Below are 13,236 nucleotides of genomic sequence, written 5' to 3'. Positions count from 1 at the left end.
TTCAACATCATAGTAATCCAGGTATACGCCCCAATCACTAAAGCTGAAGAAGCTGAAGTTTAACAGTTCTATGATGACCAATAAGACCTTCTAGAACTAATATATCCTTGTTTGTATCAGGGTGGCGAGGTTTTAATAAGTTGTCCTGGGCTTGAGCTGCATGTTTCCTTATGGGGCTGTTCTAATACCTTAGGATATCCTAAAGATATCCCAAACTATCCTTTTCATCATAGAGGACTGGAATGCAAAAGTAGGAAGTCAAGAGATACCTGGAGAAACAGGCAAGTTTGGCTTTGGATTACAAAATGAAGCAGGGCAGAGGCTAACGGAGTTTTGCCAAAAAGAATGCACTGGTCACAGCAAACACCATAACATACCAGCAACACAAAAGATGACTCTACACATGGACATCACCAGATGGTCAATACCGAAATCAGATTGAAGATGGAGAAACTCTATACAGTCAGCAAAAACAAGACTGGGAGCTGACTGTGGCTCAGATTATGAATACCTTATTGCAAAACTCCAACTTAAATGGAAGAAAGTAGGGAAAACCCACTAGACTATTCACATATGATCTAAATGAAATCCTTTATGATTATACAGTGGAAGTGACAAATAGATTCAAGGGATTAGATCCAATAGACAGAGTGCCTGAAGAACTACTGACAGAGGTTCGTGACATTGTACAGAGGGCAGTGATCAAGACCATTCCCAAGAAAAACAAATGCAAAAAGGCAAAATGGTTGTCTGAGGAGGCCTTACAAATAACTGAGAAAAGAAGAGAAGCTAAAGGCAGAGGAGAAAAGGAAAGATATATCAACCTGAATGCAGAATTCCAAAGAATAGCAAAGAGAGATAAGAAAGCCTTCCTCATTGATCAATTCAAAGAAATAGAGGAAAACAATAGAATGGGAAAGACTAGAGATCTCTTCAAGAAAATCAGAGATACCAACAGAACATTTCATGCAAAGATGGACACACTAAAGGACAGAAATGGTATGGACCTAACAGAAGCAGAAGATATTAAGAAGAGGTGGTAAGAATACACGGAACTATACAAAAAAGACCTTAATGACCCAGATAACCATGATGATGTGATCACTCACCTAGAGTCAGACATCCTGGAATGCGAAGTCAAGTGAGCCTTAGGAAGCATCACTGCACAAAAGCTAGTGGAGGTGATGGAATTCCAGTTGAGCTATTTCAAATCCTAAAAGATGATGCTGTGAAAGTGCTGCACTCAATATGCCGGCAAATTTGGAAAACTCAGCAGTGGCCACAGGACTGGAAAAGGTCAGTTCTCATTCTAGTCCCAAAGAAAGGCAATGCCAAAGAATGTTCAAACTACCGCACAATTGCACTCATCTCACTCACTAGCTAAGTAATGTTCAAAATTCTCCAAGCCAGACTTCAACAGTATGTGAACTGTGAATTTCCAGATGTTCAAGCTGGATTTAGAAAAGGCAGAGGAACCAGAGATCAAATTGCCAACATCCACTGGATCATCAAAAAAGAAAATGTAAGAGATTTCCAGAAAAACATTTACTTCATCTTCACTGACTATGCCAAAGCCTTTGACTGTGTGGATCACAACAAACTGTGGAAAATTCTGAAAGAGATGGGAATACCAGACCACCTGACTTGCCTCCTGAGAAATCTGTACGTAGGTCAAGAAGCAACAGTTAGAACCAGACATGGAACAACAGACTAGTTCCAAATTGGGAACAACAGACTAGTTCCAAATTGGGAAAGAAGTATGTCAAGGCTGTGTATTGTCACCCTGCTTATTTAATCTATATGCAGAGTACACCATGTGAAATGCCAGGCTGGATGAAACACAAGCTGGAATCAAGATTGCAGGGAGAAATATCAATAACCTCAGCTATGCAGATGACACCATCCTTAAGGGACCATCCTTATTTTGTGAAACACAACTGGGTAACTACCAGCTTCGGTTTTTCTCTATCACAGTATCACCTTCTGTGGAGATACTTGGATGTCTTTCCCTCTGCTGGACATGATCTATGAGCCTGTTGTTTTCATTAGTTTATTTATTTTTAATTATTATTTTTAACTTATTTTGTAATTTTATTTGGCTGTACCAGGTCTTATTTGGGGCATGTGGGATCTAGCTCTCTGGCCATGGATCAAACCCAGGCCTCCTGGATTGGGAGTGAGGAGTCTTAGCTACTGAACCACTAGGGAAGTCACTTAAAAAAAAAAAATCAAAATTGTCTTTATTTTTCATAGGATTAACATTTTAAATTGAATATTTATTAAAAGATTTTTTTATTGGGATATAGTTGATTTACAATGTTCTGTTAGCTTCAGGTGTACAACGATGTAAATCTATTATACTTACACATATATCCAGTTTTTAAAAGATTCTTTTCCCATTAGCTTCTTTTCCCTCCATTTTATTCTTAATTATTGGGGCTTAAATTCCTTTTTCATTTGTAGTAAAGACAGCTTGCCCAAAGGTTTTACGTCATTTTGTTACCTCTTGCTGGCTCAACTAAGCATAGTCTCTCTTTCACGCTGGGATGAAAATTAATCACACGTTACTAGGTCAGATGGAGTAGACGGTGCTTCAGTGTACAGTGAAGATCCATCTTCATTTTTCTTGGCTTTCTGTTTCTTTGAGTGATTAGAGTAAGAATTTGCTGTCAGTCTGAAGACCGTGGGCTCTTTGGCAGGTTGGCTGGAAGGTCTTTGTTGGGGTGTGCTCTGGAATCACTCTCATGGAATTTCTATCATTCAGTAGAACATGAACGTTCTGTTACTTGTGGTCTGCTCCTTTCGGGTTTTTCTCTATCAGGAAGGCCAAATATGAGACTTCCCTGATGGTCCAGTGGCTAAGACTCTGTGCTCTCAATACAAAGGGCTAGGGTTCAATCCTGGCTGGGGAACTAGATCCCACACACTCTGACTAAGGCCTGGTGAAGCCAAATAGAAATAATAAAATTTTTTTAAAGATCAAATGTCCCTTGTAAAAGGAACTATGAAAAAAATGTATTGAATTACTTAGTTGCTAAGTAACTTAATTCTAGTCTTTTTTGCCACTCACCATTCCAAAAGCATGCTCTGGGTGTTAGGCTTATCTAGAAAGCTGCCCCTCTCCCCGCCATACACCCCCTGCCCCAGGCCCTTCTGAAGGGAGGCTGCTCAGCCACAGCTCCTGGGGATTTTCCTGCCATCCTTCACCCCTTTTCACCCCTCTGTTAATACCTGCACCTAACCGTGGGGCAGTGATGGGGACAGGGCTGGGTCTAAAATGATGAACTGGGCCAATCAGGTTTCTCCCTCCTAGGAATTTTAAGTAGGAAATACTGAAGTCATGAGGCAGCTGGGAGAAGAAGCTGTAGCTGATAAGTCATAAGCTCCAGAAAAACCAGAGAAGCCGGGAGAGGCCCCATGCAAGCTGCAATTATGAGGGAGTTGAAATTATGAGAAAGTGGATGCTTTGAAGTGAAGAAAAGCTAAAGTGTAGAGGGATGAGGAGGTCAGCTGGTGGGAAAGATGAGACCAGTGGGTCAGTGATGCTGATCCGTGGAGAGAGCTGGGGGTCCTGACCTTCCTGCGGCCCTGCTTCTAGTCCCTTCTTTTCCTGAGGTTGCGTGGTTCAGCTTTGCTCCTATGGGAACATCCTATGGGAACATCCGCACACAAATCTCCTGTTACTTGAGATGCTGAGTCTCTGTTCTTTGCAACACAAAGAACAGAACTAAAATGCTTTAAAAAAAAAATAGGCTTTATTTCTTAGAGCAGTTTTAGGTTCACAGCACAGAGCTCCTATGTATTCTTTCACCGCCCCCTCTCCCCACCACCCCCCATCTGTATTATTCACATCTTGCCTTAATGTTACATTTGTTACGATGATGGCCCATTTGTTACAATGATGAACCAATACAGATACATTATTGTTAACTAAAGTTCATAGCTGAAGTTTGAGTTTACTTTGTTGCATATTTTACCGGTTTGTATCTGCCCTAAGGTTTTTATCCACCTTAGAGTATCATTCAGAATAGTTTCACTATCCTGAAAGTTTCCTGGTTCCACCTAGGCATTCTTCCCTCCCCCATCCCTGGCAACTGTTTCCAGAACGTCCTTTTCAGTGCCTTTTGCAGAATATCAAGACTTCCCTGGTGGCTCAGACAGTAAAGTGTCTGTCTACAATGGGGGAGACCTGGGTTCGATCCCTGGGTTGGGAAGATCCCTTGGAGAAGGAAATGGCAATCCACTCCAGGACTATTGCCTGGAAAATGCCATGGACAGAGGAGCCTGGTAGGCTACAGCCCATGGAGTTGCAAAGAGTCAGACACAACTGAGCGACTTCACTTCACTTCACTTCATATAGTTGGAGGAGAAGGCAATGGCAACCCACTCCAGTACTCTTGCCTGGAAAGCCCCATGGGCGGAGGAGCCTGGTAGGCTGCAGTCCGTGGGGTCGCTAAGAGGGGGATATGACTGAGCATCTTCACTTTCACTTTTCATTTTCATGTATTGTAGAAGGAAATGGCAACCCACTCCAGTGTTCTTGCCTGGAGAATCCCAGGGACGGGGGAGCCTGGTGGGCTGCCGTCTATGGGGTGGCAGAGAGTCGGACACGACTGAAGCGACTTAGCAGCATATAGTTGGGATCCCACATTATGTATGTAACTTTTTTTCTAACTGGTTTCTTTTACTCAGTAATGCCTTAAAGAAGTTCCTCCAGGCTTGACAGTTTCTTTCTTTTTACTGAATAATATTTAATTGAATGATGTACCTGTTTTTCATTTGCTTATTAAAAAAAATTTTTATGTTTGGCTGTGCTTGGTCTTTGTTGCTGCATGGGCTTTTTCTAGTTGTGGTGAGCAGGGGCTACTCTTTAGTTGCAGTACACGGGCTTCTAATTGCAGTGGCTTCTCTTTGTTGCGGAGCTCCGGTTCCAGGATGCGCAGGCATTAGGAGTTTCTGCTTGTGGGTTCTAGAGCACAGGCTCACGTGTAGTTGTGGTACACGGGATGAGCTGGCCCATGGGCATGTGGGCTTTTCCTGGACCAGGGATCGAACCTGTATCCCCTGAATTGCAAATGAATGAAGAGGGCTTCCCTGGTGGCTCAGAAGGTGAAGAATATGCCTGCGATGCAGGAGACCCTGGTTCAATCCCTGAGTTGGGAAGATACCCTGAAGAAGGAAATGGCAACCCATCCTCTGCATTTCAAGGTGGATTCTTAACCTCTGGACCACCAGGGAAGCCCCTCATTTGCTTATTGAAGGACATTCTGAATGCTTCCAAGTTAAAATGCTCTCTTAAGATGAAAAAGAAAGTAAGCAAAGAAGAATTTATTCTAGAAGTTGGAGTACTACGAGACATTTGGGGTTGAGAAGATCAGGAATGTGGATATTTTGAAATTAAGATGCCTTAATTGTCAAAGAGAAAGAGGCATTAAAGTGACTGCCTCAGAGATGTACAAATTAGACACCAAAGGCGGATGACAGAGGGTGAATTTTGCAGGACTGTGAGTTACTTGCCTGTTTCCTCTGTGTGTATATATGCCTTGGATTGAAAAAATAATGAATTTGGGTGGCTAATAACACCTGCCACATCAATGTTATGAGATTAAATTCTAATAACCCAAATAATGTGGTAGGATCTAAAATCTATTTTCTTTGGCCTCCTCCTTCCAAGGGCTCTTTGTGATCCACGCCAGCTTTCTTTGTTCACCATTTAGACAAAATAGGGTTTGTGGATAATTTTCAAGTCCCCATTATTATGACCTTATTCTCTCTAGAAAACTACATCTTCCCTCCAAGGTAAACCTAAGGAATTTACCAATAGATGCAGAGGAAACGTTTTGAAATGCAGCTTTCCCCAGGGTGGAATCCGCTGGCTCTTTGGCTCGCTCAGTTAACAGTGGACAGCTGTTTATAACAGGAAGTGTGGAACAGCCGTCTCCCTGAGAGGGCAGGCAGACAAAGGAGGAGGACAGCTAATGATCAAACTTGGAATTGGGCCAAGACAACGAAAATCAGCATCTCCTCCCCTTCATTCTTTCACAAAGCCCTGTGTGACTTTTCAATCACCACACGTGGTCAGAAGTCAGATTTGGTTTAGAGCTCACCCAAAAGGAATCCTCGAGCCCTCGGACAGCATGCTGTGCTATTGGCTGGCTGAGTATGACTCAGAGAGGAGCATGCTCCACTTGTACTCACTCTGGTTGAAAGAAAATTCATCAAGTCAGGAGTTGAATTGAGAACCTTAATAGCTGCTCACAATTATCCATGGCCAAACAAAGGGAAAAGGTTTCTGATTTTGATCCTTTTTTTGGAGGAAAATATGTTTCATTTTTGTATGTGTCTGCATGCATGACATGTGCTTCCTGTAATTTGCAATAAGCCCCCAGTAATCACCCACTGCTCCATCTCAAGTCAGGGGGGGCACTTTCAAAGTCTACCATGGGTTTCTTGTCCTGAGGGAGGCTGGAGAGGGAGCAAGTCTGGTTCACAAGAGATAATAAAGTACAAACCCACTGTGGGTATGTAAGGTGAGTGCTGAACGCCTGCAGAAAGAGGGGCTGCAATGAGAAAGGAGTAAGTAGCCATTACTGTTGGTGGATGGACTGGAAAAGTACAGTGGTGTGAGTGTGGGGGTAGCTGAAGCTCATTATTGGCTGGAATCTGCACGACATAAACTTGAAAGGCAAATTCAAAGAAAATGCCTAGAAATGAGCTTCAGTTTGTTACCAGACTGGATAAAATACCCCAGTTTTGCTTAAGGCATTTTAGGGGAAAATAATTTACTTGTTCTAAAGCTTGAGTACTTCTGGTGAATTATGAAGGCTAGTTACTGGCCATATGTTCAAATAATTTGAATTCTTTTTTTTTAATTGTAAAAATTATACATGTTTGATATAAAAAGAAAAAAAAAATCAAACAGAACAGAGTTGAATGAAGTAAAAAATCAGTCTCCTCTTCCTGCCTCATTTTCATTCCATGCCTAGTGGATATGTTTCCTGGTGGACAAGTTTCTAGATGTTTTGAAGCATATACAAAATGGTTAATTTTAGACTACAAATGGAATTATACTTTACATAATTGTTCTGTGACTGGCTTTTTTCATTTAACTCTGAATTGTGGCTACTATTCTTTATTAGTTGTCAGATTCACTGCATTCTTTTTGAAAGTTGTAAGGTATTTCATTGTATGTTTGTACCAGAATTCATTTAAACATTTTTGTTGATGGGTGTTGGGCTTTTTTCAGGTTTTCACTAATATAAATAATGTTGCAAGTCTTTTATATATATTTTTGTACATCTGTGCAAAATTATTTGTAGAATGGCTTTCTAGAAGCAGAGTCACTGGATCAAAGGGTATGGATATTTATCATTTTCATAGATTGTGCCAAATTGTGTTCTAAAAAATGGAATAATTACATTTTTACCAACAATGCATCAGAGGGCCTGTTTCCCCACATTCTCACCAATATTTTTGAAGTTAGAAAAAATTCCTAAGAGGTGATTTTAATTTGCTTTTATTTCATTTTGAGTATATGTTTACTGAACACATTTTTTCCTGTGACTTTTTTTTTTGCTCATAAACAATATTTTGTGTATGAGCACAAATGTATATCAATGTTTTTTCATTGATTTTTTTTTCTTACAAATTTGAATGCCCTTTGTATTCAGGAAGTTAGCCCTGTTGCATGTGTTGAAAATATTTCCCCTCTGTTAGCTTGTTTCTTGCAGTGCTATGGTATTTTTTATGCTTTACAGTGATATAAAATATTTATGCAGCAAAATTTATTGATATTTTTTCTATGACCTCTGGGCTTACTTTCATGCTTAGAAAGAACTTCCTCAATTTATGACTGGAAAAAGTTTTAGTACTCCTTTAATACTTTTATTGTTTCATTTTTAAAAATTACAGAATATCTGACATGTACAAAAAATGAGCATAACCTATATGTAGGTTATAGAAGACAATAATAAACACAAGTAAACTCAACCTAAGAAATAGTGGTTTAGTGGTTTCAATTTTTACACTTAAAATATATCCATTTATAATTTAGGGAAAGAGGTTTAGGAATAACAAAAATCTAATTTAAAAAATTCTGTTTTTCTGAGTTGCTTTTGTTTACCCATAGAGCTATCTGATTACTCAACACCATTTATTAAATAATCTCTTTTTCTCCTGGCTTATTTTATTTTATTTTTTTCTTTCCTAAGACTTGTGTATACAGCTAGGTATACAGAGAGAATCTCCTGGCTTATTTTAAATAATAGTATTATATCTGATTTGACTTCTGTATACAAATTAAATCACTTCTACTCATAGTAAGATATATAAAATAACTAACAAAAGTCCTTCTTGATGTTATCAGGTTCAGATAAATAACCTCCATATTCTAAAGCTTGCCAAAAAGAAAATAAAGGAAACTTTTTCTAATTTCATCATGGGAAAAATAACCCACTAGAATTTGAACTCTTTCACCTTGAGCAAGTTATTTAACTTTTCTAAGCCCCAGTTTCTTGACCTTTAAAGTGGAGATACTAATAATACACTTCATGAACTGCTGTCAGGACTAAGTAGGATAAGAAAGCAACATGCTTTGCCTGGTGTTTGGAACGTAATAAGCTTTCAATCAATGGCTCAATCATTGTTCTTATTACACTGTATTGTTATTACCTTATCAGTCAGTAAGTTCCTTGGAAGGAACCCTGTATTCTCTGGCTTTATGGTTGGACTACAATTCTTGCATGGGATTGTTATAGTTAAACAGGTCTAGTTGGCTAATTTTTGGCCCAATACCATAATATTATGCTTTATAACAATGTGGAATTTCAAGACTTTAAAATTTACATTAAAAAAAAAAAGAAGTGAAAATGATGTCAGTCCCTCTCAGATTTCAAGAACCTCTCTCTTCCCTGCTGAGTGGCCTGCAGGATACACTGGTATCCTCTTAGAACCATCGTCCATTCCTCCACTGCAGAGCTGAAACTTTATTAGAAATAGTGCTTCTGTAAATGTAGATTTTGATGGCAAGCAAAGCCATCTAACTAATGCACTTTACCCTTCATCATTTCCAAACTGATGTGGAATAGTTCCATCTGTATCTAGGAGGTTGAGAGTAGTTTATTGAATTTATGATGTTGTAAAATTCAGTTCTCACATTATTAGAGATATGGTGGTATTAACTAGTTTCCCCATTTCATAGCTGAAGGAACTGCAGCAGAAAGGAATTTTCCTGCTTAAAGTTACTCTGAAAGGTAGTGGCAAAGACCCATTTGATTTTAGATGTCTGGTTCACCATCAAATAGTACCTATTAGTTCTATTATTTTTTAAACTGTTGGATGTGGAAATTGCAATCTGAATAGATATTGCAAAGAAAATTATCACTTTATTTGAAAGTGATGAGTGAATTATTCTGTGTATGTTCTATCCCTTAATTATTCTATTATATACAGATCTGAGTTCCTTCAGGAAGAGTGTACGATATAAGGACCACTAAGCATTTCAGTGTATTAACCAACAATAGGTTGATGATTCACCCTGGATTCTTGCCAGGGTCTGTGAAAGAACTCAATAAGCATGATATACATTTCAAAAACTGCTAATCATAATTAAAAACTCCCCAAACCCCTCAATCCTATAAATTATATTAAATAGAATCTGAACATTTGGCCTGCCCCGCAATTCCCTTATAGCAGTGGAGCCCCTGTGATTATCAGTTTTTGGGAAAGTGGGACACAATATTTCTCAAAGAAAAGGTGATATTTGGATTTTTTCCCCCTGTTTTTAGATTTTTTCAAACTTACGGCAGAGTTGTGTACATTCCTCGCTTTCCGAAATCTCCTCTGTGTCTCTGTCGCTTCTTTTTTCCTTGATGAGACTTTCTTTTCAGGCTTCCTATTTTTATAATTTTTTTTCCATATTAGCAGTGCAATCTACCAACCAATTTTCTTTTTCTAAATAATCTTTTGCCAAAGACTTATTCTGAAGACGTTAATGCGCATCAGAATTTCGAGTCTTCGAGCGAATCTTTCGAACCCACTCCGGTCCCCCCAGGGATATGAATCCGCGTTTTAAGTGGCTGAAAAAGCAAACTGTGACCCTGGTAATAACAGGAGCAACTGGACTCCGGCCACCCCGGCCCCTGGGACCTGCCCGCTGCGCGGGACCCGCACAAAGACGCAGCCAGAGGGGAGATCAGCCCATGGCCCGGTCGCCGCCTGGAGCGCGCGCTCGAGCCTGGCCCGCCGCGTCGCAGGGGCTCGGCCGCTCCCCTCCTTCTATTCTGCTCATTTTATTAGAAATTAAAAAAAAAAAAAGAGAGAGAGAGAGACAGCTCAAAGAAGCGCCGCCCCCCCTGCCCGCCCTCCGCCTCCCATTGGCGAGGCCTCCTTGCTCGTCACTCCGGGTCGCACCAATGGCAGGGCGCGATACTGCGAGGTGGGCCGGACCCGAGCGCGGAGTGGGCGGTGGGTCGGTGCAGCAGCCCCGCAGCGGCTCGGCCACCATCGCCGAGGCGCCGCTGCTCCCACAGACGCTCGCGAGCCGCTCCCCGCGCTCCCAGCCTCCTCTTCCTCTCGCACGCCCGAGAAGCTCGCCCGGCTCGGGTCTAGCCCCCGCCTCCGCTTTCCCGTTCCTCTCCCCTCGTTCGCCTCCCACATTGTCTCTGCTTCATTTTCTCTCCTAGTTGAGAGGAAAAAAAAAAAAAAAAATCACCATCATCCTCCGGGAGCCCCCTCGCCCTCAGAAAAACAAAACAGATATGAGCCTGGGCTCTCGCTCCTGAAGGACTGGTCAAGCGCAGAGGCTGGTGGGGCCCGCACGAAAGGTCACGGGAGGGAAGCCCCCGTAGCCCCTGGCTCTGTTCCCGCGGCCGGCCCGCCCTCGGCCCGAGTCCGGCGGCCCCAGCCCCGCGGGCCTGCAGCCCCGTCCCCCCACTTTCCCGGGAGCCGGCCGAACACACCTCCATTGATGGTGTAGCGCATCCGGGGGAGGTGAGTCTCCGAGTGGCCCGCGCGCGGCGTCTGCCCGCAGTTGTGGCCCCTTGTCCTGGGCGCGGGGGTGGGGCGGGCCCAAGGAGTCGGCTTGGAAGCCGGGGTCCCGGGTGGGGGCCGCGCATGGCGGGGCAGGCGGGAATCAAGGGCCGGGGCCGCTCGACCCTCTGCCGGCCAGGTAACTGTCCCTTTCGCCTGCTGACCCCGGCTCTCTTTGCTGCTCGGTCTTGCTCTTCTTTGACTTGTCTGAGGTTAAACTCTTTCATGTGACTAAAATCGTGGGCTGAACTGGGGGGCGGGGGCGAGGAGGGAGGAAGTCCAGGACCGAAACTGCGAATTTCTTGAATGTTTGCGGATTTGGGGGGTCATCATGCATTTTCCCATTAGGGGAAGATTCTTTGTGTTCGAAATCTCTGGTTCTCTGCTCTGTGTGCTGCTTGAATTTTAAAACCAAAATTCACTTGCAGTAGAAAAAGGTTTTTACTTACCCTGTTTTAGTTTTCTCTCTGAAGGAGAGTGGCTTTCATGTTTGTTAGTAGTAGTAGTTTTTTTTTTTTTTTTAAAGGTTTTGGAAAGAAGAAAAAGTAGTTTTACATAGATTGTGCGTGTGTGTTGGGAGGGGGAAAGCATTGCAGGTTTCCTTTCCTTTGAAACTGGTTGTTGGAGAAGTTGTTGAAAGGAAAACAAAATGATTCATTGTTGAATTGTCATTTTCCTCTGCCTCTTTTCCAAGGTTTGCTTACAGTTTTTCTGGATTACAGATTTCAAACATTGATTTAAGCAGAATGTGTCCTTGAGAAACTGGGCGCTTTAAATGTTTCAGTATGTGTTACTATTTTGAGGTACATTTAGAAAGTAGTTTTGTATGAATCTTGAAATAGCTTTCTCCAAAGCAATTTTTTAAACACTAGAAAGATAACTAGTAAAAGGGTAACTCACAGTGAATTGCAAAACAAACATTGTAACACAAGATTAATGCAGTCCTATGTTTAAGATTTGAAACAATTTTGATAATTGCTTTCCATTTAAAGTGAGACCTTTTTGTCTGGTGTACACTGGTTTCTTTCGGCTCAGTCTGTTGGGGGAGGGGAGAGAGGATGAATCTAGACAGTAATAAAATCATCTTTGAGTAGCTGTTGCCTTTCCTGGATCTGGTTGCTGAGTTAATTCCACCGTAAATTATAAACCAGTTTTGATTTCCGTGGCCTGGGCTGGATAGAAAGCTGGCTTCCAGCTCTCCCTGTTGTTGTTGAGGTCGAAGGGAAAAGAGGCAGACACACACACACACACACACACACACACACACACATACAGACACAATACCAGGCAGAGGGCTCATTGTTCTTCCATACACACATTCATTCTCTCTCTCCCATATTTGGGACTAGGTTTGCACAGACAAACACAGCTCTTTTGGGGAGAGGGGAGAGGAGATGGGGGAAGGGTGAGTGCTTTTTTTCTTCAGCTTTCTCTCACCTATCTCCTGTCTGGCCTTTTTTAAATTGCAACCTTGTAAGAGGGAGAAGAGTATGTCGGAAACTAAAGGACACTCAAAAACATGTTCAGAGACGCCTCTTTCCCACTGTCCTTTCTTTCCTTTGCAGCCCTGGTTTCAACTGCTCTTTCTTTTTTGTGTCTCTAAAGATAAAATCCCTTATTATATGTCGTGGCCTTACAGTCAGCTTTTGAATTCCTCATTGCCCCTGACTTTGCTGGGGACAGTGATTTGTTCAGTTGACTGTTACTGTAGTGACTGTGACCAGGGTCGTCTTTTCTAGGTAGAAGTAGATTGTCTCAGTTAAGATAATAAAAATTGAATTTGAGGTTAATAAGTTGGCAAAGTGTGTTATGTTTTGATGTATTCGTGGTCTGAAGGTTTCATAGCCCGGTATACTGGCTAGTGAGCTGTCACTGTGTATTGTTTTGTAAATAGGGGTTATTAGAGAAGATCTGGTTTTCTGCTTCAGGGGCTAATGTAGAGGCTTCTTGGAACACTGAATAGACTGATAAGAGTTCAGCTGGGTTAAACCAGCTCTGGGCCAAGGATGCAGGTTGGTGTGTATTAGATGGGTGCAGAATAGCACCTTCTACTGGTTAATTGCCTTGAAGGATCCAGAGGAGGAGGATGGGGGAGGGGATTAACGGCTGAGGCCTAATGATTTTCTTTTGAACACAGTTGTAGTGCCTTCCTGCAAATGTTGCTTCCCTGAGCCGCTCATACAGATGCCCTCTGACAGGGATGGCTGC

At 42.0% G+C, this 13,236-nt stretch overlaps 1 protein-coding gene and 1 long non-coding RNA gene across 4 annotated transcripts in view; one reads left to right on the top strand and one right to left on the bottom strand.

The window, feature by feature from the left end:
• Positions 1-2,294: 2,294 nt before the first annotated feature.
• Positions 2,295-10,202, bottom strand: LOC120880175. Its single transcript, XR_005724970.1, has 3 exons — positions 9,802-10,202; positions 6,108-6,199; positions 2,295-2,873 (listed from the first exon to the last, which is right to left on the bottom strand). It is a non-coding gene; the product is annotated as an uncharacterized LOC120880175 (long non-coding RNA).
• A 240-nt stretch (positions 10,203-10,442) lies between these two features.
• RERE (arginine-glutamic acid dipeptide repeats) overlaps positions 10,443-13,236 on the top strand; it is a 416,989-nt gene continuing 414,195 nt past the window's right edge. For 2 of the 3 annotated variants that reach the window (XM_040263345.1, XM_040263341.1), the window contains exon 1: positions 10,443-10,989. The gene's annotated coding sequence lies outside the window, so the exon portion shown is untranslated. The remainder of the gene's footprint in view (positions 10,990-13,236) is intronic. The other variant, XM_040263346.1, reaches the window with a different exon arrangement.

The sequence above is a fragment of the Oryx dammah genome, unplaced genomic scaffold, assembly GCF_014754425.2.
Source record: "Oryx dammah isolate SB20612 unplaced genomic scaffold, SCBI_Odam_1.1 HiC_scaffold_21, whole genome shotgun sequence".
Lineage (NCBI taxonomy): Eukaryota > Metazoa > Chordata > Mammalia > Artiodactyla > Bovidae > Oryx > Oryx dammah.
Note: the sequence above shows the minus strand (reverse complement) of the source record. Positions and strands in the feature narration are given on the sequence as shown.